This window comes from Mauremys mutica, unplaced genomic scaffold, assembly GCF_020497125.1.
Source record: "Mauremys mutica isolate MM-2020 ecotype Southern unplaced genomic scaffold, ASM2049712v1 Super-Scaffold_100101, whole genome shotgun sequence".
NCBI classification, from domain to species: Eukaryota; Metazoa; Chordata; order Testudines; family Geoemydidae; genus Mauremys; species Mauremys mutica.
In genome coordinates, this window is record NW_025423268.1 from 863,256 (window position 1) to 889,788 (window position 26,533).

The following is a 26,533-nucleotide window of genomic DNA, read 5'->3' on the forward strand; positions in this document are numbered from 1 at the left end:
CAGCTCAGGCAAGATGGTGCAGAGGAGCCCCTGGGTGGCTATGGGCCTGGGGAGGATGGCTTTTGATTTTTCGGCCTGACCGCTACGGGCAGCAAGGCCAAAAGTCAGATGGCCGACTCTCCCGTCCACCACGCTCATCAGGAGCCCTTAGTCGACAGGCTCGGAGAATGCGGGCAGCGTCCCCCACTACCTCTCGCATGCAAAGCGAGCGCTCTGCCGCTTGAGCTAATTCCCCGCAGCTGGCCTGACTCTCAGGCACCGGGCAAAAAAAGGCAAGGGCTCTGTGGCCTTAAGCAGAACACAGCCTGAAATGGGGGTAGGGGGTGGGGGCGCTACCCAGAGCTGGGGAAGGGGGTCCGAGTCCCAGCCACGCTCCTCGGCACAAACACCAACGCTCCCTCCCTGGAGTGTGTCTGGGCTGAGAGTTAGCTCCTGAAACAAGCACCAAACTTCAGAAGACAACGCAGGGATAGATCACTTGACGATTGCCTGCTCTGGCCATTGCCTCTGAAGCGCCTGGCATCGGTTACTGTCAGAAGACGGGATAGTGGCCTAGCTGGACCATCGGTCTCACCCAGGAGGGCCGTTCCTATCTTCACCACTTTCCTCTAACCCAAGCAAAGCCCGGAGCAGGCCCAGCTCAGCAACTCTAGCAGGCTCCCTGGCCCCTGGCCCAGCATACAGCAAAGCGACCCTGCCTCCGCCAGGATAGACAGCCACCGACTCCCTCTTCCAGACCAATGCAGCCCTTCCCCGCTTTGGCTGTCTCCAAGCTGTCTGCGTGCTCTGCTCTGCTCCACGGCTGCCATGCTGCCTGAGATCAGGAGGCTGCGAGGTCTCACGGTCTCAGCTGAGCTGGTATCGCGTGCCACCCCGCCCATCTCCTCATTCCCTTCATGGACCCCTGGGATGTGAGTAATTCTGTATTTGAGTGGCTCTCCCTCCCGGCCAATGAGCTTGGCGTAGACTAGCAGGGAGGGAGGAGGAAAGGGATTGTGCTCCAGTGAGAGCTCAGAAAGAAAGGTGCAGGTCCCCCACTAGAGCCCAGCACAGCAGAGCAGAGCAGAGCAGAGCAGGCTGGAGAATGTGTGTCTGGGTCTGACTACTTCTCCCCTGCTCTTCCATTTGAGCTAACTTCCCCCAGCTGTCTCCAGCCTCCCAGTCAGCGCAAGGGGGAGAAGGGCCGGGGAGGAAGAGATTTGTGCTCCGCTAAGGCTGGCTTTTTGGGAGGCCAAGCGGGGAGAGGGATGGAGGCCACCGGAGGAGCTGAGCCGGCTGACTGTCCATGGCTTCTAAAAGAAGGGCAAGAGAAGGTCCCCGCGGCTGCCTTGGCGCTGGAGAATGCGGGCATTGATCCCGCTGCCTCTCGCATGCGAAGCGAGCGCTCTACCACTTGAGCTAATTCCCCTACCTTGGAGAGCTACCTCTTGATCCATCCATTCGATAATGGAGGCCACATCGTTCCCCGCGCCAGCCGGTGACTCCTTCCAAAAGGGTCAGGCCAGGGAAGGCTTCCCATCGGCCAGCTAGCTCAGCTGGTTAGAGCGTGGTGCTAATAACGCCAAGGTCATGGGTTCAAGCCCCATGCTGGCCACTCCGGGAGGAAGAGGGTGGCTTCTGCTCTTTTGGCTGACTGCTAGGGGTGGCAGAGGCCAAAACCAGGTGGGCCTGGAGCGGGCAAGAGCCCTGCTGGGCGCAGGCGCCAGGCAGGACCAAGCTCCTGACACCTCCTTGGGCTCCTCGCTCCACCTGCTGCCTGAAAGGAACTTGGGCCCGGGGAGGAGACGGGTGAGCCTGGCCAGCTGCCTTCCAGGCTCATAGGAGGCCAGGCTTGAGCTGCCCGCCCGCGAAGCCAAAATCGCAGGCCTGCCGGCTCGCCCCCATTGTCCACAGAGGGTTGACCTGATGGCCCGAATTCTTGCCGGCCGCCGGCTCCACCCAAATGTACCCGACGCCGGATCACGCTCCCCAGCCCAAGCCACAGAGGAAGGCTTAATACTCGGCACCCCAACCTAGGGGAGAGGCTTCACACTCCGCCGGCGCAGGGTGACTTTTGGGACTTCCCTGGACACCATCCTCCCACCGCCCACAGCCAGACCCCCCAAGCCCATCCCTCCGACAGGAAGGAGCAGGAGGACCACTCCGCCCAGGGGCACCACCACTCGAAGTCAGCTTCACTTGCTTTCTCTTCTACCCCTTTCCTCCCCAGTTATGCGCGCCTCACGGGAGCCGGCCCTGGGAATACGCAGGCACCGCACTCTGACTGGCGCAAGCCAAACGCCCACACCGAGAGTTTAGCACGGGCTCTTGAGGCACTGGAGGAACCCCATGCAGACGCACTGACGGAGCTAAGCTTTACGGCCAAGGGCCCTACCTGTGCAGAAAGCCAACTTGCTTGTGAAAAAGACTCCTCTTTCGGCTCCCCTTCCAAACTTCCAAATGCCTCCCAATGGGAAAACACACACACTGAAACACCCAAACGGTCCTAACGCTGGGGCCAGGCGAAAAAGAAAAGCAAGGAAAAGATTTCTAAATGGCCACCCTGCCAGAGTCGTACAGCTCCGCAAGTGAAACCCGTGGGAGGGACATTACACAGAAAAGGGGAATGGAAAGCTGCCCAAATTGAGATGCTGTGGAAAGCTACAGCCCCATCGCTACTCCTACTCTGCACACTTCTTGCAACAGCTGATGAACGGCCAGGTGCTTTTCGCATCCAAGCCCACACCAGGGGAAGACCTTGAGAAGCTTCCCGTGGCTTGCCTGGTTCAGCTGGTCAGAGTGCGGCACTCGTGGAGGCCAGGGGCACCAACTTATATGGGATCCTGGGGCTAAAGCCCCAGGAATATTCACAGTCAGGGGCTCTGCTCCACCAATATTTGGAGCTAGGTTTCTCCCCTGCTTGGAGCGCCCCCCCCTGCCCCCGCCTCTCATCCCCCCCGCCGCCGCCGCCGCCAGGGCTCAAGCTTCCCCCCCGCTCCCCGCCCATGGAGCTTCCCTGCCTGAACGTAAAGAGCGTGCAGCGCGCGTCTCTCTCCCTTGCTGCTGCTGCCGCCGCCGCCTAAGGGCTACAGCATAAGAGCAGTGCAAGCTGCTGGTGCTGTAGCACCTCAGGAGGGGAGGGGGCCATGCCGTGCCCTCCCCTCCCCTGCCCCTACCTGGAGGAGACGTGAAGGGACTTCCAGCCAGGAGACGGACATTACTCACCTTAGCAGCTGCTGGGGCTTCCGTGAGTGTTTGTCCCTATGATTCCCCCCAGCCCCAGCCCCCGCCCCCACTCCTGCCCAGTGCTGGGGAAGGGGCAGCCCCACCCCCTCCCACCGTCCCCCAGGGAAGCTGTGGTGAGGGGCAGCAGGCTGCAGCAGGGGTCAGGGAGGCAGGAAGCCACATGTGAAGGCAGTGCCCCTCCCCACCACAGGGCAGATGGGGGAGGGGGTTCATAGGCCTACCTGAGCAGCTGGGGCTTGGGTGAATTTTGTGCCAACTTGCCCTCCCTGTTCCCCCCCCCCCAGCCACCACCCTGCAGCCCCCCCCCACTCCTGCCCCACGCTGGGGACGGGAAAGCCCCATCCCCTACCCCCAGTGAGGCACAGCAGGCTGCACAGGGGAGGCAGGAAGCCACATGTGAAGGCAACGCCCACTCCCCCAGCACGCACCAACCCACCCGCCACAGGAGGGATGGGAGAGGGAGGCTTCCTAGACCTGAGCAGCTGGGGCTTGGGTGAATTTTATGACACCCTGTTCCCCCCCCTGCCATAGCCACCACCCTGCAGACCCCACTTCTGCCCCATGCTGGGCAAGGGGCAGCCCCATCCCCCATCCCCAGTGAAGTTATGGTGAGGGGCAGCAACACGGAAGGCCACCTGTGATGGCAACCCCCCCCCAGTACCCATCATAGGGGAGGGGAGTGAGCTTTCTGGACCTGAGGGGCCCTAGGAGCATGTGCAGTGACTGTGGTGCAGAGTGAGTGTGCTGCGGGGGGCAGGGGGGAGAGGGGGGGTCCCTCCCCTGGAGCTTGCTGCTGCCAGTGGTGGTGGTGGGGAGTCCTCTCTGGCCCTAGCCCTGGGGCAGCCTGTCTGCACCCCAAGTTCCTCATCCTCAGCCCTGCCCCACCCCAAAGCCTGCACCCCCAGCACCGAGCACGCTCCTACACTGTGAACCCCTCATCCCCAGCCCCACCCCAGAACCCTCACCTGAGGGGAAAAACGTGCAACTTAAATTTGGTGGTCAGTTTGGAGTATCATTCTATTTAGCACAATATTTGATTATTTTACACCCTTCAAAGTATGTAACTGGTCGTATGCAGGTGTTACGGAGTGGGAATGTGCTTAATGTTTTCTCTGAATACTGTCTGTGTGCCTCAGTTTCCCCTATGCATTTCTTAAGGCTCTAGATGGTGGGATAAGGGGGTGTGATTGTTGTAAAGCCCTGGAGGGCCAGTGTGATGCCGTCTGCACAGAGAATGGCCGAAACCCTGTCTCCAGGCAACTGATGGCCTGGGCCCCTCCCCTGCAAAGGTGCCAGCTGAAGGTGTTGGAGACAAAGAGATCAGGTGACCTCCTGGCCCGGGAAAGGAACTGAGCAGAGAGGAGTGGGGGCTGGAGGGGGTTTGGGGGTCTGGCGCTGGCTGGGGACCAGGCGTGAAGTGCAGACAAGGAGGGTCTGGCTCACTGCCCCCAGAATGGACCCGGCCGAGGTGTCCAGTTCACTGTACCTACAAGCTCTGTTTTAGACCCTGTTCCTGTCATCGAATAAACCTCTGTGTTACTGGCTGGCTGAGAGTCACGTCTGACTGCGAAGTGGGGGGGCAGGACCCTGTGGCTTCCCCAGGACCCCGCCTGGGCGGACTCGCTGGGGGAAGCGCACGGAGGAACAGAGGATGCTGAATGCTCCAAGGAGAGACCCAGGAGGTGAAGCCGTGTGAGCTTCTTGCCCTGCAGACAGTCTGCTCCAAGGGAGAGGAGGCTCCCCAAAGTCCTGATTGGCTTTGTGGGGAGCAGTTCCAGAGCATCGCCCAGGGACTCCGTGACACCCGATACCCACCACAGGGGAGGCGAGTTGGCTTTCTGGACCTGAGAGAGTCCCTAGGAGCATGTGCAGTGACTGTGGTGCAGAGTGAGTGTGCTGCGGGGGGGGGGGGAGAGGAGGGGTCCCTCCCCTGGAGCTTGCGGCTGCCAGTAACGGCAACGGGGAGTCCTCTCTGGCCCTAGCCCTGGGGCAGCCTGTCTGCATTCCAAGTTCCTTATCCCCAGCTCTGCACCCCCAGCACCCCAGCCCTGAGCACCCTCCTGCACTGTGAACCCCACATCCCCAGCCCCACCCCAGAGCCCTCACCTGAGGGGAAAAACGTGCAACTTAAATTTGGTGGTCAGTTTGGAGTATCATTTTGTTTAGCACAATACTTGACTATTTTACACCCATTTAAAGTGTATAACTAGTCGTATACAGGTGTTACAAAGTGGGGCTGTTCTTAATGTTTTCTCTGACTACCGTGTGGTTGCCTCAGTTTCCCCTGTGCATTTCTCAAGGATCTAGATGGTGGGATAAGGGGGTGTGATTGTTGTAGAGCCCTAGAGGGCCAGTGTGATGCCATCTGCACAGAGAATGGCTGCAACCTTGTCTCCTGGTGGCCTGGGATGCTCTCCTGCAAGGTGCCAACTGAAGGTGTTGGAGAACAGAGAGATCGGGTGGCCTCCTAATGCCTGGAAAAGAGACAAAAGCCAGAGGAGGGAGTGTCAGTGCCTGTGCGGACTTCCGGGAAGCGCATGGTGTGGAAGGGGATGCTGGGATGCTTTGGAACTACTCCATACAAAGCCAGTCAGGACTCTGGGGGAGCCTCCTCTCTCTGAGCAGACTGTCTCCAGGGCAAGAAGCTCACACCTTCCTGGGTCTGACCTCGGAGCATTCAGCCCTTCCACACTGTGCGCCTTACGCAACGAGTCTGCCCAGGCAGGTCCTGGGGCAGCCAGAGGTCCCTGCACCCCAACTCTGCAGTCAGACGTGACTCTCAGCCAGACAGTAAAACAGAAGGTTTATTAGACAACAGGATCACAGTCTAAAACAGAGCTTGTAGGTACAGAAAACAGGACCCCTCAGTCAGGTCCATCTTGAGGGGTGCCCAGAACTTGGGTCTGGGCCTCTCCCGATTTCCCCAGCCAGCTCCATAGAATCATAGAATTCAAGATCAGAAGGGACCATTATAATCATCTAGTCTGACCTCCTGCAAGATGCAGGCCACATAAGCCGATCCACTCACTCCTGAACTAATTCTCTCCCTTGACTCTGCTGTTGAATGCTCCAAATCGTGATTTAGAGACTTCAAGTAGCAGATAATCCACCAGCAAGCGACCCCTGCCCCATGCTTCGGAGGAAGGCGAAAAACCTCCAGGGCCACTGCCAATCTACCCTGGAGGAAAATTCCTTCCCGACCCCAAATATGGCGATCAGCTGAACCCCGAGCATGCGGGCAAGACTCTCCAGCCAGACCCTCTGGAAAGGGCTAACAATATCCCAACATTCACCCTTTGTACTAATTACCAGTGGCACGGTATTGACCTATTGACTAAACCCGTTATCCTATCGTACCATCCCCTCCATAAACTTATCCAGCTTAATCTTAAAGTCATGGAGGTCCTTTGCCCCCACTATTTCCCTCGGTAGGCTGTTCCAGAATTGCACTCCTCTGATGGTTAGAAACCTTCGTCTAATTTCAAGCCTAAATTTCCTAACTGACAATTTATATCCGTTTGTCCTCGTGTCCACATTAGCACTGAGCTGAAATAATTCCTCCAAACTGACACTCCCTCATCTGGCCTTTGTGTCTCTTCCGGACAAGAAGGCCACCTGATCTCTTTGTCCCCAACACCGTCAGTTGGCACTTTGCAGGGGAAACTGAGGCACCCACACAGTATTCAGAGAAAACATTAAGAACATTCCCACTTTGTCACAACAGGTGCAACAAAATTTAATACCGTATATTGAAGCAGGCAAGTGCTGCTTCTGACTTTCCACTTTTAATTGACCCTTGTAATCTTGTGGTGCTGACGCATTGTAGCTTCATTTTATATCAGCTTACAGGGTGAGAGCGGGGGGGGACCACCATTTTGGGCCCCACCAAAAATTATACGAACCTGCCGCCTATGCTACCCACAGCCCCCTGCCAGTCCAGCCCTACCCACCCCCAGGTTTGATGGTGCCCCTCACTCTGGACCCGCAGCCCCCTACCAACCCAGTCTTGCCCCCACCCAAGCTTTGATGGTGCCTCTCACTCTCGACCCGCAGCACCCTTCCAGCCGAGCCCTGCCCCCCACAGCTCTGCCGGTGCCCCTCACTCCTGACCCGCAGCCCCTGCCAGCCTGGCCCTGCCCCTCCCAGCCCTGCCGGTGCCCCTCACTCCTGACCCACAGCCCCTGCCAGCCCAGCCCTGCCCCCCACAGCTCTGCCGGTGCCCTTCACTCCTGACCCGCAGCCCCTGCCAGCCCAGCCCTGCCCCCCACAGCTCTGCCGGTGCCCCTCACTCCCGACCCGCAGCCCCTGCCAGCCCAGCCCTGCCCCCCCAAGCTATGTTCAAGAATCTGAGAAAAGGTGCAAATCTGAGATTTTGTTAGCATTTTATAATTAGAGAGACGGGAAAATCTCAGGGCATATTCAATTAGAAATAGACAACTAGAGAGAATGGGACAAACGTTTAGGGTATTTTATATCAACCTTTGAGATTTGCAGAGAAAACCTTCTGGCAAACAGAGGCTACAGGCACCATGCCTGCCCACCCTGGCTAATAGCCATTGATGGACCTGTCCTCTATTAATTTATCTAGTTCTCTTTTTGAACCCAGTTATAGTCTTGGCCTTCACAACAGCCTCTGGCAAGGAGTTCCACAGGTTAACTATGCAACTGCCCTGAGTTTACCCCCCCCCCCGGGTTGTATATGGAAAAGAGGATGAGGATGAGGAGAGCCATGATGTGTCTGTCACTGGCTGGTGCCTCAGTTTCCTCTAGGCAGCAGTGCTGCGGGCTCCTTTGGTCAGTGTCCATGCAACTGTGTCGGGGGAAGGGGGAGTAGAGGCTCATGCTCCCCAGCCCCACGCCCCTCCCCCAGCAGCTGGGGAATCCAGGCCAAATGTAACCCTGGTAGCTAGGCAGGGATTAGCCTGGGCTGGGGTAGGGCTGGGGAGGAATTGCGGGGGAGACAGATGCACCTGCTGTGAGGGGAGATCCTCCCATTCCCTGCCAACCCCCCTCACTCCTTGCAGCACGGCACCCCCTAGCACTTCTTTCTCTGTCGTGGGGGTGTCTGCTGCCTGCTTCTCCCTTAGCATCATCTCTCCCCACCCTGGGGCACTGACGTCGCCCGTCCTATGCAAACAGGCAGGCCCTGGTGTGCCCCATGGCACTGCCCTGCAATTGGGGAGGGGGCAGCTGTTGGATGGAGCCATATTGAAATATGGGGGTGGGCAAGGCTGGGGACCAGGACTCCTGGGTTCTCCCCGCAACTCTGGGAGGAGAGTGGAGGTTAGGGAGTAGAGTGGGGGAGGGGCCTTTAGAATTTCAGGAGCTGTCTCTCCTAAGTGAGTTATTGGTGGACCCAATATGACAGGAAGAGAGTGCTAGAGGGGGTGCTGGGCAGTGACAGGCGGGTATAGAGGATGAAAACTCTTCTGTGCAGCTGAGGGAGGGCAGTACCAGGGAAGGGGCATCTGTGAAAGTGGCCAGGTGGAAGGGAGTTGGGGGCCCAGGAGGAGCTGGGCTTTGGCCATGGTGGGTGTTCAGAAAATGCACATTAACAACTCTAGGGTAGCTTGATGGGCAGAGGGTGATTGGAGGAAGGGCCCATCTCTCTGGTCCTCCAGGCCAGGGAAGAATGATGGGGTTGGAGTCTTGTTCCTCACATTCGCAGTGCGAGTACAGAAGGGGCTGGAGCTCCAACCAGGGAGCGCATTACTGGTGGGCTTTGTGCTCCATGGTACTGGTTACGGCTATATCAGTGTGAATGGTCCCCAATTAAGGCATGAAAGGAAAGTTCTATGAAGGAACTGGCTCCCTTCTTCTAGACCGCATGGTGTTTGGTGTCGGGGGGGATTTCAATTGTTGCACCGTCCTGAGGACTGCTGGTCCTGTTTTCCCGACCATCAGAGGAAACTCTTCTATGATGAGCACTACCTGGCGCAGGTCTGTAGTGAGGTTGGCTTAGAGGACGTGTTCCTCCTATTCCTCTGACCCGAGCTCACACCACCCGCAGAGGGGATACACCTTTCTGCAGGGACAGGCCAGGAGTCGCACTGACTGGATTTACGTGAAAGAGAGCACGTCGACAGCCCAGTGCAGGGTGTGCCAATGGACTGTTTGGATCACACAGCTCTCACCGTGTGCTCAATGTGGGCAATTCCCTGACCCATGGCAGAGGACATTGGAAGCTGAACATCCAGAGCTTGCAAGATAAAGGAGCAGGGGGGTGAGGCCTGGAGGTGTTGGCAGAACGGGAAAGCATCAGAGGGTTCTGTGGTTACCAGGGGGATTGGTGGGAATCGGTGAGAGAGGAGTTGGCGGCTTTGTTCCAGCGGTCAGGGAAACACCACAACATTAAAGAAACCAACAGTGCAAAGTCCTGCAGCGTCACCTGTGGGATTTCCACAAGAGCATCCAGGCAGGGGAGCCAGTCAGCGTGTGACTGTTCGACCGGATCAAGCGACAGCTGCCCGAGTTCCAGGAGATGAGGCTGCAGTTGGCTGATATGAGCAGGAGCATCGAGTGAAGGGAGGAGCAGACTCCCCTGACATTTTTGCAGCCTGCAGGGAATGGAGACAAAGCAGGGGGATGCAGGGACTCAGGGCAGGACCCACGGATCTGGTAGTGCAGGACCACAGTCACTGGAGGAGAAGAGAGAGACCCGCGAGAGGAAGCTGATGGTGGGAAGCAATAAGTGCAGAGTGCAAACCAGCCAAGAGTCACAGGGGTCTAGAAAACAAAACAGCAGCAGGTCCCATGGTGTAATGGGCCCCACTCAAGACTTTGAATCCTGGAATCTGAGTTCAAATCTCAGTGGGACCTTGTGGCGATACGTTGCTTTGCTACAAAGCCCTGGAACTCAATGTGTTTGGCTACCTTCTCTCAGGGTCAACTAGAGTGAGGTTTTTTCCTTCCTGCTGGGTGACTGATCCCCACTGGAGATGGGTCTTTGGTCTGGCTGGTTCAATGGGCTGGCGGCTATAGCTTGGGGTCCTAGAACTTAACAGTCTGGCTAGAGATTCCTGTGGATTGACCATATGGTTGTTTCTTGCTGCTTCACCTGATGTCCATAACTTTGGTCCTTGCAGCTGCCACACTCTTCCTCTTGCCCACATGGCACTTGAAGGAAGGAGTTCCAGGGCCAGGCTTCATAGTCAGGGCTAGGCAGGAGGGAGGAAGAGTCCCAGGCTGGAGCCCAACACACCTCTCCTCCTCTGGGCACCTGGGGTGTTGTTCCCCCCTGTTCAGGCACCCCTGGGGCCCTGCACTTCACACAGCTCTCCCTGATTTCAGCTGTTAGTGAGGGAGCCTCACTGCTAGCGCAGACTGGGCAGTTTCTTGTATGAGAGACACTGTCCCAAAGCAGGACTAATGCTTAGTTGGTCTGCAGCAAGACTCTACATTGAGTCTTAATCAGCTCTGTTATTACACAGGGAAGAACAAAAGGGTCAAATGGGGCCTGGAACCCTTAAGAAAAATCCACCTCACCAAGTACCAACACTTGTCGCTACCCGCTCTCAGCTCCACTGAGAATGTTTTGGGGTCACTCCTCGCCTGTATCAATCTAGGGGTTTTGGAGAATCACATTTAACAGGGGCTTGAGCGACGGTACTTATAGGGCAGTGCTGAGAGGAGCTATGCTGAGGTTGTGAGTTCAAACCTCACCTGGAGCCCTGGTTTTCATTAGCCAAGTGGCATCACCCCCTCATTTGGCCTGCGGAATGTAGAATTCCAGACCTGGGGACCCTCAGGAGGGGGCTAATAAAAATGCCCCCTTCACTTATTACCTCCTCTCCAGGTCAGAATCTACAATCCTTTCTCCCCCCCAGCCCCTGTGCCAGGATCCCTCAAGCAGAGCCTGGAGTCCTGCCCAGGGCGTCTGTACTATTGACAAACACTAAGTGACAGGGACAAAACACTCAAATCCCGCCTGGTGCGGGGAGCCAGGTTTGCTCTTCAAATTCTGTCCTTGGTACATTCCCAGGTCTGGGAATGTCCCACAACAGCATTTAATGGGAAGCTGCCTGCAGAACAGTTACACTGCACAGAGCTCCTGCGGAGGAGAGGTGGGAATTAGTAACATTTTGAGGATCGTTTGGGAAATGAGCCTTTGCTGACAAGGTTTGGCTCTGTTCATATTTCGCCTTCAGGTGTTATGTTGAGGGATCTTTAGTATATTTTTGGGAGGTTAATAACTATCTCCTCAACTTTATTTACTCAACTTAAAAATTGGTGTCACTTGATTTTTGCATCTCCCTGTGAAAATACAACTGACACGTGTGGCTTTCTACAGGGGGTCAAGATGTTAAAGTTAAGGAATTCAGTCTCTGTACTTCTGGGGGGGGTGGGTTGCTTTTTTACAGCTGCCTCAGGGCCAGGCACACCGGGCTGTTAGCTGCACCCACTGTCCTTGCCAGGGGCCCCTGCTGAACCCTGGGCAGCTGCACTGCAGTGCTGGGGTGACTCTGCAGGTGGAGAAGCTGCTGTGGAGCAATGTAGAGCAGGTGCAGGAAGGAGACGAGGTCACTATTCTCATTCTGAACTGCACAGTTTTCCAAATTTGGGACTAGATTCATAGATTCATAGACTTAAGGTCAGAAGGGACCATTATGATCATCTAGTCTGACCTCCTGCACAATGCAGGCCACAGAATCTCACGCACCCACTCCTGTAACAAACCCCTAACCTATATCTGAGTTATTGAAGTCCTCAAATTGTGGCTTAAAGACCTCAAGGTGCAGGGAATCCTCCAGCAAGTGACCCGTGCCCCACGCTGCAGAGGAAGGCGAATGTCTGAGAACAATTCTAGGGGAAGGTGAATGCAGAGCAATGACACTGGAGATGCCCAGACCTCCAATAGGGGCAATGTGGAAATTAATAATGGGAAGATCATTTGTGAAATTAGTCATCACTGACAAGATTTGTCTCTGTTCCTATTTCACGCTATGGTGTTAGTTAGAGGAATCAGTACAGATTTTTACTATATTAATTAAACACTTAATTTTATGTAATCAAGCCAAAAACTTAGTATCACTTATTTTTTCTCTGTCCTAGCAAGAATGAATTGAATTTTGTGACTTTCTGGAAAGTGCAGCGAGATTAAATGTGGGAAATTCAGTCTCTGTGTTTGTGAGCTGATGTTTTCCTCTCACAGGTCAGTGCCTGCATTGAAATACCCAGAGGGATCTAAGGGCTGGTGTACGCTGGGCACTGAACTGGCAAAGCGATGTCTCCCAGGGTGTGACCCCCCACACAAACTCATAGAGTTAAGGTGACCTAATCCCAGGTTAGTTAGTGCTAAAGAAAAGGAAGAATTGTTCTGTCCATGCAGCTATTAGAGGGATGGGAAAATCCCTCCAGTCACTGTCTACTCCAAAGTGCTATAGCAGTGCCACAGCAGCATTTTAAGTGTAGACAGAGTGAAATTAGATTTATCTCCAGTTCGCACTGTGGATGCTCAGGCACTAAGACTGCAATAATAACAACAGCAGCACAGTGCTTGCGTAGTTGGCAGGATTTGAACCTGCACAGGGAGACCCCAATGGATTTCTAGTCCATCGCCTTAACCACTCGACCACAACTACTTAATATGCGCCCATTTCACTGCATGATGATTTTGTTCTCACTGAATTGTCACTTCAAATTGTTTGCTCAGACCAGCTTCCCCAGCACACTCACGGCTGCGCATCAGTGTAAGTGTGTCCTTGGGTGAACAGTGAGAATTCCTGCCCATTTCCCTTCCGGCTGGAGCAGCATGAGAGTGTGTTTGTGTGAACGACATTGCTGTAGATTGTTGTTCATTCCCCACTCTGACAATTCAGACAGTCCCTTTCCCATTCAAATCTCCAGCACATCGTTCCAATAGCAGGGGGCAGGATTTCTCTGGGGCACTGAGGGCTGGTGCGTGAACTCAGCCTTGCATTCCACCCTTGATGTTTCATGGACTAACAACAGCAGCAGAAAGAAAGAGCTGAGCCAATATCTCCCTGGCAGGGATGCAGGTGCCACGTCCCCTCTGTCTGACCATCGCCATTGCAGGAGAGAAGGGTTCACTGGAATCGAATGCCCTGGCTCAGAACAGAGACACAGGGAGGTTTTGCTGTTTATGGATCTGTGCAAAGGAAATTGTGTCTCTGTGTGAAACTGAGGTCAGAAATTAAACGTCCACATGGTGGCCCAATGCTCTATGGAATGTGGGTGAAGGACTCGGGCTGAGAAATGATTTAACAGGGGTTTGTTTCAATTTATTGCCCTGATTAAAATCTATGGCTAAAAGGCAGCCACTGTTGTTAGTACTTGTACCTGTGTAGGGACACCCCAGTGGGTGTCAAGTCCATTGCCTTCACCAGGGGCAGTCGATTATTTTATCAAGGTACAAATTTCTTGGTCAAGGCCTGGACTCCAGAGAAAACAATGAATGGCTGATAAGAAGAAGTACATCAAAAGATTTTGCAGCCACCATGGGCATAACTATGATGTGTCGTGTTGCACTCTTTATACCTGGCGCCACCTCCTTTCCCTTTAGCCTTGTAGTTGACTAAGGGCAAAGCTGAACATCTCCTCAGATACCAGGGAGTGTTTATGTCCATTCCTGCGAGCTACACAGGGGTTGGATGTTGCTGCTTTCAGTCCTCTGGCTCTGCCGGGATAAGGAACAATTCAGGCTGTCACTGAACTGAAGGAGGAAGATCAGTTTTTGACAGGGAGAGGGACGCCTCCTCTTAAAGGTGTTTGTCTGGCTGGCAGTCCTGGTTCCCAGGTCTCGCCCGTGGGGCTCCAGCAGTTTTGGGACCAGGTCACTCCCTTGGCCCCACCTGCCACTCCCAGGTGCTCCCCTCCAGGGGCCATATCAGTGCAGCGGAGCTGAGCAGCATCTGCCTGCTCGCTCCAGTGGCTGCCGGCCCCTCTCCATGGCAGGGCAGGGTGGGGCTGTGCCTCCGCGCGCTGCCCCTGCCTGATCACCCCTGTGGCCAATGGGATGCTGTGGGGGTGATGCCTGGGGGCAGCAGCACACGGAGGCCCCCCAGCCCACTCCGCCTTGGAGCCTCCGGTAAGTGCTGCATCCCTGACCCCCTTCCTGAGCCTGCACCCCCACCTCCTCCTCATATACTCACTCCCACCCCACCCCCAAACTCCCTCCCAGAGCCTGCACCCCCTCCCTCCCCACCCCTAGCCCTCAAACTCCCTCCCAGAGCCTGCACCCCCTCCCTCCCCACCCCCAGCCCCCAAACTCCCTCCCAGACCCTGCACCCCTCCTGAACGCCAATCCCCAGCCCCAACCCAGGGCCTGCACCCTAGACCTCCTCCCCCCACCCAAACTCCCTCCCAGAGCCTTAGGCAGGTGGAGGGTGGAGTTTTGGGGGGGCGGGTTCTGGGTGGTATGAGTGACATTATTGGCCCACTGGGAGGACTGGAGGACTGGCACTGGCCCTAAGGTAAATTGTGGTTGAGACCCTGCTTTAAGGGATTGGAGCAATGCTGGAGAGACTGACGGGCAGGGAGCTGGGGAGCTGTGTGTGCTCCAGGGAGAGTTGTTGTTGTGCTCTGGTGACACAGAGCGGGGGTGGGGAGTTTGTAAGCTGTGGTGTTTGTATAGAGAGAAAGTTTACTAACCCCCAGGTTAAAAACTGTTCCTGTTCTGGGCTATACAGGACACTCTCTGTTGTGAGTGTAGTCAGTGAGTGAATGTTTCCCTGCAGGGTAATAGGTTCCTACTTCCAAGCCAAATGATTCCCTTTAAAAACTTTTTCGAATGAAAATCAATTTCCAGACCCATCTCCAGTATGTTCAGGAGTTCGCTGAATGGGGGCAGGGGGCTTGAAATCAATTTAAACACTCAGCATTTTCCTGTGCAAATGAATAAAGACCTAGCAGAGCTGTCCAGCAGCTGAAATCAGTTCCAGTCCTCGGCGTCTCTAAGAGGGACACTCGGTAGCTGAGACAGGTGGGACACCTCTGTGGTGAAAAAATGCTGGATTCAATGAAAGCTGAGCCCATAGGAGGGGAAGGTGAACGGCAGCACCACACAGGGTCATAACACTCAGACACGGGGCTTCACTGTCACTGCCCCTGTGTTTTCCATCATTTATATCCTAAGGAACACACCCTCCCCCTCCCCCACACACTGTCACACAGAACCTTCTCCCCTTGAGCCCCATCCCACCCCTACCCCTCTCCCCCCACACGCCATGGGACACAGCCTCTCGGTGACTCACCCAGATGGGGGCTTGTCTCTGCATCTCCCCAACAGGGGAGCAGAGAGCCGAAAGGGCCACAGGAGACCAATGGAGCTAGGCAGGGATAGAAAAGACTTCCCTTCCCTTCCCAAGAGTCCCGTTAATCTCACCCATGAGACATTCCAGCACCGGGTGGGCTCAAAGCACCAACCTTCCCCTCAGCAACGGAAGGGGGAACCAGCTCTATCACATGGAAGGAGGCTCCCCACCTCTGCTGCTGCCATTCTGCAGCCTTTAATATGGATTTGTTTTAGCTAATGCACCACCCCCCCAACTCTGCTAATCCATCCATGAAACATGGAGACAAGCCCTTGGAAACAGGGTCTAGTGGTGCAATGGGTTAGTGCCCAGTACTTACAGAGCAGTGCTGTGTGGAGTCATGCTGAACTTGTGAGTTTAAACCTCAGCTACAGCACTAATTTCCTTTAAGCAAATGGCTTCTGCCAATCATTTTGCCCTGCAGAAAATACAGTCGCAGCTCAGAAGACACCAAGGTCCCCTTGCTTTACAGAGAGCAGGGCAGATTCCACAGATCTACCAGGCTCTGCTCTCCACCAGCCACCTGTGTCAGGAGGGGTCAGGCAGAGCCCAGAGCACTGCCCCCGACTCCCCCTCAATCTTTGCTCCCCAAACCACCTGTGTGCTCACCCTCTTCGCTGTGAGACTCAAACCCTGCCTGGCTTTCTGTATGTTGGGTTTTTGTTGTCTGTCGTGTTGATGTGCATGTGGGTCCTGTGTGATTTTTGTGGATGCCATATAGTTTTGTGTGTGTGTGTGTGTGACTTTTGCATGCAGATTGTTTTTTGCTAAGTATTCTTTTGGTATGTGGTTTTTGTGCTTTCTTGTTGTGGGCTTTTGCTGTATTTTTTGGTGTGGATTTGTTCTTTCTATGTTTTGTGTGGCTTTCCCTTATGTGTCTATGGCTCTGTGTGGGTTTGGTTGTTTATGTCTGTGTGGGCCTGTGCAGTCTGTGATGTTCTCTTTCTCTCTGTTTGTATCTTCATGTGTAAATTCACTGGAACTTTTCAAACTCTCCACAGCTTTGCCAATTTTCACCAGGAATTTTACTCATTAACAAATTCTCACTTGTTCCCTACCAGTCGGTGACCATTGTCCCAGGGGCCTGTCAGTCTCAGGGTCCTGATTTCCCATTGGCCCTTCCCCCTTCTATTGGGACTGGGAACTAGCCAACCAAAAAACCCCACTCAGTTTTAGTAAAGGGCCAACAGTCCCCTTACATAAGCTGACCGTGTGAGAAAGGAAGAGCTCAGTGGTTTGAGTATTGGCCGGCTAAACCCAGGTTTGTGAGCTCTGTCCCTGAGGGGGCCATTTAGGGATCTGGGACAAAACTCTGTCTGTAGATTGGCCCTGCTTTGAGCAGGGGGTTGGACTAGATACCTCCTGAGGTCCCTTCCAACCCTGGTATTCTATGATAGGGTCACCAATGGTCAGAGAAACTAGCACAGGCTGGGCCCATGGTGTAATGGTTGGCATGCTGAAATCTGAGTTGAAATCTTAGTGGGACCTTGTGGTAAATCCCTGGAGAGCCAAGTGCTTTCCTGTCTCCAGCTGTATCAGAATGAGTTGTTTACCTTATGCTGAGTGACTCATACCCACTGGAGCCAGGTCTTTGGTTGGAATGGGGTCTAGAAGTGACTATGGTTTGACTGGGTGTTTGGGATTTCTGATGCCCGCAAGTTTGGCCCTTGTGCTTTCTACCACACTTTTCCTCTTGCCCATATGGCGCTTGAAGAAAGGCGTGTCAGGGCCAGGTTTCATAGTCAGGGAAAGGCAGGAGGGAGGCAGAGTCCCAGGCTGGAGCCCAGCACACCTCTCCTCCTCTGGGCACCTAGAACAGAGGCGGCTGGTGCTGACAGCTCCAAGGGAAGGCTTAAAAGCCACAGAGCAACCAAGGGCAGGGCAAGAGGAGGGGAGAACCATGCCTATGCGAGGCCAGCAGACAGCCACAGAGATGCCCAGACAGGCTGCTCCCTGCTCCCTGGCATGCTGAACACCCACTGAAAACCACCCACAGCCAGCTGCTGATGTGGCCAACATGAGAAGATGGTAGGAAAGCAGGGCCAGCCCCCCTGGTGGGGCCTCTTACCGTTCCCACTCACTGTGCTGACTTTGGCAGTGGGGCAGGAGATTTTACCCCAAGAGGATTTTCCCCAGCTGGCGAGAAGCAGAGAAACACCCAGGCTCCCAAGGTGCTATGTAGCAAGTACCCTCCAGCACAGGGACAGGCGCACACTTGGAAGAGGGAAACTGCTCCACACTCCAGCCCGGGCAGCCACCCATTTTCTTTGGCAAGTCAGGAAGGGCAAAGGCGAGACTGGAAGCACCTGGGGCTCATGCCCCAGCCTTTGTGACACCCACCCCCCAACTCCTTCCCGGGGCTCTAGCTGAAGCCAGAGCATTGGCCTGAGCGGCCAAGAAGAGGTTCCAGCCCTGAAGGGAGCAGGACTTGCAGCACAAAGGTAAAACTGCACAAGCACAACCACGAAGGGACTCGAACCCTCAATCACCTGATCCGAAGTCAGACGCCTTATCCGTTAGGCCACGTGGTCACAAGAACAAAACCTTTCCAAGCACTTATTTGGAAAAGGCAGACACTGTGTTTCTCAGGTCCTCTACTGAGGGGGGCCGAGACTCTCTGGGCACAAGAAGTCGAGTTCCCAGCGAGATGTGAGACAATTCTCTGGAGCCAGGTACAGGACTTTGGCAGGGAGGCTCAGGCATGAGGGATTGGGGTGCAGCGGACAGACCGGCTGTCTAGGTGCTTAGATTTGGTCTCACTGAGGAGAAGGAGGAATCCTGCTGATAGGCAGTGGCTGTGGAGAAAAAGTGGGATGTCCAGGCTGCTCAGGTCTCCTTCTTCCAGCTCCTCATCTGGCTGAGCTGCTCCACCGGCCTGGACAAGTCCTCTGCATGCACAGCAAATAGCCCAAGAGCCATTTCTGCCCAAACCTGTGCTGGGGGGGTGAGCTTTTGTCTTCCCTGTCCCATCCGCGCTAGAGCAGACCACTAGATTGAGAGAGACAGTCAACAACTATTAAGGCTAAGATTATATAAAGGGGGTCACAGAATTTGTGACTTTCAGAGATCTCAGTGACATTTTCCACCTCAGCCCTGGGGCAGCAAGACTGGAGCTGTCGGCCGGTGGGGGCCTCACAGCTATCAGCCACCAGTGTCGGAAGGGGCTCCCACAGGCCCATGCCACCACGGATGGACCCCACAGCTCCCAGCTGCTGTGAGTGGATCCCAGAGCTCCCAGCCACCACATGGGACAGGGGGACCCTGGAGCTCCCAGTGGGGTGACTGGGTTATAAAATCCAGTCAGCGGTGCTGCGGGGCTCAGGCAGGCTGGTCCCTACGTGTCCTAGGGCACCGCACTGTGCCCTGGAAGTGGCCAGTAGGTCCCCCCTGCTGCGCCGCTGACCAGGAGCCACCTGAGGTAAGTCTGCACCCCAACCCCTTGCCCCAGCCCTGAACCCCCCGAAACCCAGAGCCCCCTCTTGCACCCCAGAGCCCTCACCCCTCTGCACTTCAACCTCCTGCCCCAGCCCAGAGCTTCCTCCCACACCTGGAACCCCTCATCCCTGTCCTCACCCCAGAGCCATCACCACATCCTGGACCCCAACCCCCTGTCTCAACTCACAGCCCCCTCCTGCACTGCGAATCCCTCAGCCCCACACTGCAGCCTCCTCCTCCACCCCAAACCCCTCATCTCCCCACAGCTCCCACAGGCAGACCCTGGAGCTCCCAGCAGCCATGGGTGGCCGGGGAGCCCCCACAGCCCCACCCCACTGCCTATGGACCCTGCAGCTCCTACGAGTGGACCCCAGAGCTCCCAGCTGCTGCGGAGGGACCCAGGATTTCCCAACAGGCCTTGATGGCGGGAGGACCCTGCAGCCCCATGTCATTGCTAATAGACCCTGCAGCGCCGAAGCCCCTGGAGCTCCCGGCCGCCCCAGGCAGGAGAGGAGCCCCCAGCGCTCAGACACCGCAGGCAGAGCCCGGCGCTCCCAGTCACCGGGGGTGGGGGCGGTGAGGAGAAACCGCAGCCCCCGGCCATTGCAGGTGGCCCCGCAGCTCCCAGCCGCCGCGGGCGGGCGGACGCCAGAGCCCCCAGCTGCCATCGGGACCCCCCGGCCGCCCTGGGCAGGACCCGTCACCCCGCGACCGGCAGAAAACAGCCGCGCCCGGAAGCGCCTCGCGCCCTGTGACCCCTCCCCCCGGCGCTGCGGCTTCTCGCCAGGCGGGAGGCGGCACCGCTGCTGCGGTCTCGGTTCCTCCGCCCGGCAGCGGGACCCGGCCCCGCACGGCCTCGCACCGCTTCTCGCGGGCGGCGCTGAGCTCTGAGCGCACAAGGCCCTGGCGGCTCCGCCCCGCATCGCTGTCAGACAATGTCACCAATGGGAGCTGAGCCTGTCAGAAACGTCAGTTGTGGAGGGCCCAATGGGAGACCAGCTTTCAGAGACCCGCCCCACACGAGGGCCAATGGGTGATTAGCTGTCAAAAAACACTAGGCAGGCCAAGGCACAAGCCAACCAGGAACCACCCCTCATCTCAAGCCCCCAAACCCCCCACCTGTCCTACTCCCCACAGCAGCAGCCAGCACCGGGTGGCTCGTGTCACACCCCACAGCAACCCCCAAAGCAGAGTCTCAATTCCCCTCCCCCACCACTGCTCTTCATTAGGTAACAAAAACCTCACCCAAACACCAAAAAAGAAAGGAGACACTTTCTGCTTCCTACAACCAAGCTTCTCCCGCAGCCCCTTCCCCATGTCTGGCCACACGCTCCCAGCTCAGGGTGACCACACACCCCGTCGGGGCAGGCTCTGCTCAGCCCGGCTCCCCACAGCCTGCACTAAACATGTGGGTCCCAACCCCAAAACTTACTCATATTTTACCCCAATGGCCCCAAACTGCCGCTTTTAATATGCAAATAAGGTGCTGCCACACTCAGGCCACACCCGAGCTCTGCCGTGGAGCCACCCAGCAGAGAACCAGGTGATATTTAAATTAGCCAGGACGCCTCTCAGTCATTTCCCTCTGCTCCCAACAGGTGGCGCCGGAGAGCTCCGAGCTCGCTCAATTCCCTTTCTCCCGTCGGCTTCAGCCCCCCGGGTTACAAACGCACCAACCGGGGAGCAGGAGTGTGGGGCTGCTCCAGGGTGACTAGATGTCCCATGTTTAAAGGGACAGGCAGGTCCGGGAGGACTTTTTCTTATATAGGAGCCTATTACCCCCCCACCCCTGTCCCGTTTTCCACAGTTTCTTCAAGGTCACACTATGAGGCTGCTCTGCGGGGACGGACTTGCACACTTGGGAGCCATCAGCCGGATCTGCGTGCCTGGGAAGCTGCGTCCCTCCAGAGGCGCTTGGGAAGCCAAAGGGGCCGTGGGTGAGTTTGTGATGAGGTGAGTGTGAAGTGTGGAAGGGGGAGGGTGGCAAGAGGAGGTTTTGAGAGGAAGAAAGGTGCTGCTGAGCTGGTAGGGGAGGGCAAGGTCCCAGGCGGGTGTTGTGTGAGGAGCGGTGTAGGCCCCGAAAGGCGTCCTGCTGGGCAAGGGCAGGTGAGGAGGGCCAGGGCTTTTCCCAGGGCTGTTGCTGCGGCCAAAGCCTTTGGGAAGCAGAAGAGGGTCAGGGGTGCTGTTGCCTGCTGGGGCCCATGCGACGGTGTAGGTGTACGCTGACCATAGCTGGTGTGTGGGAGCTGGGGCCACTCACCATACCCCTTTCCACATTAGTATAGTGGTGAGTATCCCCGCCTGTCACGCGGGAGACCGGGGTTCGATTCCCCGATGGGGAGGGTGACCCCTTTTGAAGGGGGGACAAAGAAATCCCTGGCCTGCCCACCACATGCCTTGCATTCTCCTTCCACGGCCACTTCCCTTCGCACCCCGCACTGATGACTTGCACCTCCAGAGAGACAATTACCTCGCAAGGACATGCTCGCCCTAGCCAAAGCCTCCCCCGAGGCCTGCACGTGGGGGCACGTTTCAGAGCCGCAAAGGGAAATAGGCTGACCAGGGCCATGAGGACAATGGCCCAGACAAACGGGGAGGGACTTGGTCCAGGGGTGGAGGAAGACCGAAAAAGGGACAGGCATGGGATTGGCTTCCTGTCTTTTTTCCTTTGCTCAGCATTTGACCTGTGACTGTAATGGGGAGACTTGAGAAAGACCTGTGGCCGCCGGCGAGGTAGGTGGCCGCCCCGAGAGCACAGAGCTGAGCATTTTCCAGTGTGCTGCTTCCTGTACCCCCAGCGCCTGGCCGTGATTGTATAGTGGTTAGTACTCTGCGCCGTGGCCGCAGCAACCTCGGTTCGAATCCGGGTCACGGCATTGCTTTTTGGTGGGGAGGGGCTATCCTGCAGCACGCCTCGTGGTTTTTCCATCCTGGTGTTACAGAGATAGTGTACTTTCTTTCTTTCTTTTAATAAAATCCTTTTCTTTTTAGAACCTGATTGATTTCTTCCCTTGTTTGGATTTTCAGGGGAAGTGGAGGGGGAAAAGTGAATCCCTCTTTGTTTGATTCAAGGAGTTTGAATCAAGGTATCTTTCCCAACAACTAGGAGAGGGGGAAGAAGGTGGGGGAATGGTTTATTTCCCTTAGGGTTAAGAGTCAAGGAGTTTGGATCTGTGTTCCCCAGGGAAGGTTTGGGGGAACAGGGCGTGTGCTAGACACTGGAACTTCTAGATGGTGGCAGCTTTACCAGATCTAAACTAGGATTTAAGTTGAGAGGGGCCCATGCAGGTCCCCATCTTGTGGATGCTAAAGTTCGAAGTGGGGAATAAACATATGACGAGGCGATGCCCGCATTCTCCCAGCCTGTCGACTAAGGGCTCCTGATGAGCGTGGTGGACGGGAAATTCGGCCATCTGACTTTTGGCCTTGCTGCCCGTAGCGGTCAGGCCGAAAAATCAAAAGCCATCCTCCCCAGGCACACAGCCACCCAGGGGCTCCTCTGCACCATCTTGCCTCCACGAGTGCCGCACTCTGACCAGCTGAACCAGGCAAGCCACGGAAAACTTCTCAAGGTCTTCCCCTGGTGTGGGCTTGGATGCGAAAAGCACCTGGCCGTTCATCAGCTGTTGCAAGAAGTGTGCAGAGTAGGAGTAGCGATGGGGCTGTAGCTTTCCACAGCATCTCAATTTGGGCAGCTTTCCATTCCCCTTTTCTGTGTAATGTCCCTCCCGTGGGTTTCACTTGCGGAACTGTACGACTCTGGCAGGGTGGCCATTTAGAAATCTTTTCCTTGCTTTTCTTTTTCGCCTGGCCCCAGCGTTAGGACCATTTGGGTGTTTCAGTGCGTGTGTTTTCCCATTTGGAGGCATTTGGAAGTTTGGAAGGGGAGCCGAAAGAGGAGTCTTTTTCACAAGCAAGTTGGCTTTCTGCACAGGTAGGGCCCTTGGCCGTAAAGCTTAGCTCCGTCAGTGCGTCTGCATCGGGTTCCTCCAGTGCCTCAAGAGCCCGTGCTAAACTCTCGGTGTGGGCGTTTGGCTTGCGCCAGTCAGAGTGCGGTGCCTGCGACTTCCCAGGGCCGGCTCCCGTGAGGCGCGCATAACTTGGGAGGCAAGGGGTAGAAGAGAAAGCAAGTGAAGCTGACTTCGAGTGGTGGTGCCCCTGGGCGGAGTGGTCCTCCTGCTCCTTCCGGTCGGAGGGGTGGGCTTGGGGGGTCTGGCTGTGGGCGGTGGGAGGATGGTGTCCAGGGAAGTCCCAAAGGTCACCCTGCGCCGGCGGAGTGTGAAGCCTCTCCCCTAGTTTGGGGTGCCGAGTATTAAGCCTTCCTCTGTGGCTTGGGCTGGGGAGCGTGATCCGGTGTTGGGTCCATTTGGGTGGAGCTGGCGGCCGGCAAGAATTTGGGCTATCAGGTCAACCCTCTGTGGACACTGGGGGCGAGCCGGCAGGCCTGCGATTTTGGCTTCGCGGGCGGGCAGCTCAAGCCTGGCCTCCTATGAGCCTGGAAGGCAGCCGGCCGGGCTCCCCCGTCTCCAAGTTCCTTTCAGGCAGCAGGTGGAGCGAGGAGCCCAGGGAGGGGAGCCCAAGGAGGTGTCAGGAGCTTGGTCCTGCCCGGCGCCTGCGCCCAGCAGGGCTCTTGCCCGCTCCCGGCCTACCTGGTTTTGGCCTCTGCCCCCCTTAGCAGTCAGCCAAAAGAGCAGAAGCCACCCTCTCTCTCCCGGAGTGGCCAGCATGGGGCTTGAACCCATGACCTTGGCGTTATTAGCACCACGCTCTAACCAGCTGAGCTAGCCGGCCTACAGAAAGCCCTCCTTTGCCTGACCCTTTTGGAAGGAGTCACTGGCTGGCGCGGGGAACGATGTGGCCTCCGTTATCGAATGGATGGATCGAGACGCTACCTACCAAGGTAGGGGAATTAGCTCAAGTGGTAGAGCGCTCGCTTTGCATGCGAGAAGCAGCAGGATCAATGCCCGCATTCTCCAGCGGCAAGGCAGCCCTGGGACCTTCTCTTGCCCTTCTTTTAGAAGCCATGGACAGTCAGCCGGCTCAGCTCCTCCAGTGGCCTCCATCCCTCTCCCCGCTTGGCTTCCCAGAAAGCCAGCCCTTGCGGAGCACAAAGCTCTTCCTCCCCGGCCCTTCTCCCCCTTGCACTGACTGGGAGGCTGGAGACAGCTGGGGGAAGTTAGCTCCAATGGAAGAGCATGGGAGAAGTAGTCAGACCCAGACACACATTCTCCAGCCTGCTCTGCTCAGCTTTGCTCTTCTGGGCTGGGCTCTAGTGGGGGACCTGCACCTTTCTTTCTGAGCTCTCACTGGAGCACAATCCCTTTCCTCCTCCCTCCCTGCTAGTCTACGCCAAGCTCATTGGCCGGGAGGGAGAGCCACTCAAATACAGAATTACTCACATCCCAGGGGTCCATGAAGGGAATGAGGAGATGGGCGGGGTGGCACGCGATACCAGCTCAGCTGAGACCGTGAGACCTCGCAGCCTCCTGATCTCAGGCAGCATGGCAGCCGTGGAGCAGAGCAGAGCACGCAGACAGCTTGGAGACAGCCAAAGCGGGGAAGGGCTGCGTTGGTCTGGAAGAGGGAGTCGGTGGCTGTCTATCCTGGCGGAGGCAGGGTCGCTTTGCTGTATGCTGGGCCAGGGGCCAGGGAGTCTGCTAGAGTTGCTGAGCTGGGCCTGCTCCTGGCTTTGCTTGGGTTAGAGGAAAGTGGTGAAGATAGGAACGGCCCTCCTGGGTGAGACCGATGGTCCATCTAGGCCACTATCCCGTCTTCTGACAGTAACCAATGCCAGGCGCTTCAGAGGCAATGGCCAGAGCAGGCAATCGTCAAGTGATCTATCCCTGCGTTGTCTTCTGAAGTTTGGTGCTTGTTTCAGGGGCTAACTCTCACCCCAGACACACTCCAGGGAGGGAGCTTTGGTGTTTGTGCCGAGGAGCGTGGCTGGGACTCGGACCCCCTTCCCCAGCTCTGGGTAGCGCCCCCACCCCCTACCCCCATTTCAGGCTGTGTTCTGCTTAAGGCCACAGAGCCCTTGCCTTTTTTTGCCCGGTGCCTGAGAGTCAGGCCAGCTGCGGGGAATTAGCTCAAGCGGCAGAGCGCTCGCTTTGCATGCGAGAGGTAGTGGGGGGCGATGCCCGCATTCTCCGAGCCTGTTGACTAAGGGGTCCTGATGAGCATGGTGGACGGGAGAGTCGGCCATCTGATTTTTGGCCTTGCTGCCCGTAGCGGTCAGGCCGAAAAATCAAAAGCCATCCTCCCCAGGCGCTCCTCTGCACCATCTTGCCTGAGCCGGTGGAAGTGGAGCCTGGAACTGAACTGATGCTCTGAGGGTTATTTGCACTGCGCACTTCACATGGAGGTTAAAACACGGGGCACAGATCTTTGAGCACAACCCTGTCCTGAGGAATCGGGGCGGGGGCTGCATAAAGATAGACCGGCTCTCCCTGGTAGGGCTGCAGCGGCTCTTCACAGGGGCAGTCCCACTGGCAATTCGTACCAGAGTTTTGAAAGCCTCCTTTCCTGGGCTGACCTGGCTCCTCTCTCTTTAGGAAGACTGGTGACCCCAAACTTCCCAGAAAGCAGCATAGTGAGGCCAATCTGAGCACAGACACCTGCTCAGCACCCCGGGGTGCAGCCCTGAGCTCCGGCAATCAGCTACGCTCAGCTGCCCACCCAACAAGTGTTACACGCAGGAGCCTTCGTGCCCCGCGTGTAAAGGTCCCTCCCAGCGCCAGCTTTAAACTCCGCTGCTCAGTTCTAAGCTTTGGCCACACGGGGGCAGCCTGGAGCTCAGCCAACGCCTCCCGGTGTGGGGGGGTCAGGCTATTGCGGGTCTCCCTGTGAATGGCAGCCCCCAACCTCGCACTGAAACTGGGGGGGGGGAAAGGTTTCTTCTTGCGCTCCCATTGGTCAGGGCTCTGCCTCCTCTTCCTATTGGCTGTCTCGGGAGAGGCGGAGTTTCCGAGAGGGCGTCACGTGGCCTTGAGGCGTTCGCGAGGCGGCTCCTGAGCAGCCCAAACACCCCCCCGAGCTCCCCCTCCCCCAGTGCCGCCCATCCCCCTCTTCTGCCCCGCCCACAACCCCCCCGAGCTCCCCCCCCCCCAGTGCCGCCCATTCCCCTCTCTGCCCCGCCCCCATCACCCCCCGAGCTCCCCCACCCCCAGTGCCGCCCCTCCCCCTCTCTGCCCCGCCCACAACCCCCCCGAGCTCCCCCACCCCCAGTGCCGCCCCTCCCCCTCTCTGCCCCCGTCCCCAGCCCCCCCCGAGCTCCCCCTCCCCCAGTGCCGCCCCTCCCCCTGTCTGCCCCCCGCCCCCAACCCCCCCCGAGCTCCCCCGCCCCCAGTGCCACCCATCCCCCTCTCTGCCCCCGACCCCAACCCCCCCCGAGCTCCCCCTCCCCCAGTGCCGCCCCTCCCCGTCTCTGCCCCTTTCTGCCCCCCGCCCCCAACCCCCCCCGAGCTCCCCCTCCCCCAGTGCCGCCCCTCCCCCTCTCTGCCCCCGCCCCCAACACCCCCCCGAGCTCCCCCTCCCCCAGTGCCGCCCCACCCCCTCTCCGCCCCCGCCCCCAACCCCCCCCGAGCTCCCCCTCCCCCAGTGCC

The 26,533-nt window shown here is 57.1% G+C and overlaps 6 non-coding genes across 6 annotated transcripts; 2 read left to right on the top strand and 4 right to left on the bottom strand.

Moving 5' to 3' along the window:
* Positions 1 to 1,335: 1,335 nt before the first annotated feature.
* Positions 1,336 to 1,408, bottom strand: TRNAA-CGC. Its single transcript has one exon. It is a non-coding gene; the product is annotated as a tRNA-Ala (tRNA).
* A 112-nt stretch (positions 1,409 to 1,520) lies between these two features.
* TRNAI-AAU lies at positions 1,521 to 1,594 on the top strand. Its single transcript has one exon. It is a non-coding gene; the product is annotated as a tRNA-Ile (tRNA).
* An 11,130-nt stretch (positions 1,595 to 12,724) lies between these two features.
* Positions 12,725 to 12,806, bottom strand: TRNAS-AGA. Its single transcript has one exon. It is a non-coding gene; the product is annotated as a tRNA-Ser (tRNA).
* Positions 12,807 to 17,955: 5,149 nt separating this feature from the next.
* Positions 17,956 to 18,028, bottom strand: TRNAR-UCG. The gene has a single exon. It is a non-coding gene; the product is annotated as a tRNA-Arg (tRNA).
* A 3,174-nt stretch (positions 18,029 to 21,202) lies between these two features.
* On the top strand, positions 21,203 to 21,274 carry TRNAD-GUC. The gene has a single exon. It is a non-coding gene; the product is annotated as a tRNA-Asp (tRNA).
* A 2,375-nt stretch (positions 21,275 to 23,649) lies between these two features.
* TRNAI-AAU lies at positions 23,650 to 23,723 on the bottom strand. The gene has a single exon. It is a non-coding gene; the product is annotated as a tRNA-Ile (tRNA).
* Positions 23,724 to 26,533: the final 2,810 nt, after the last annotated feature.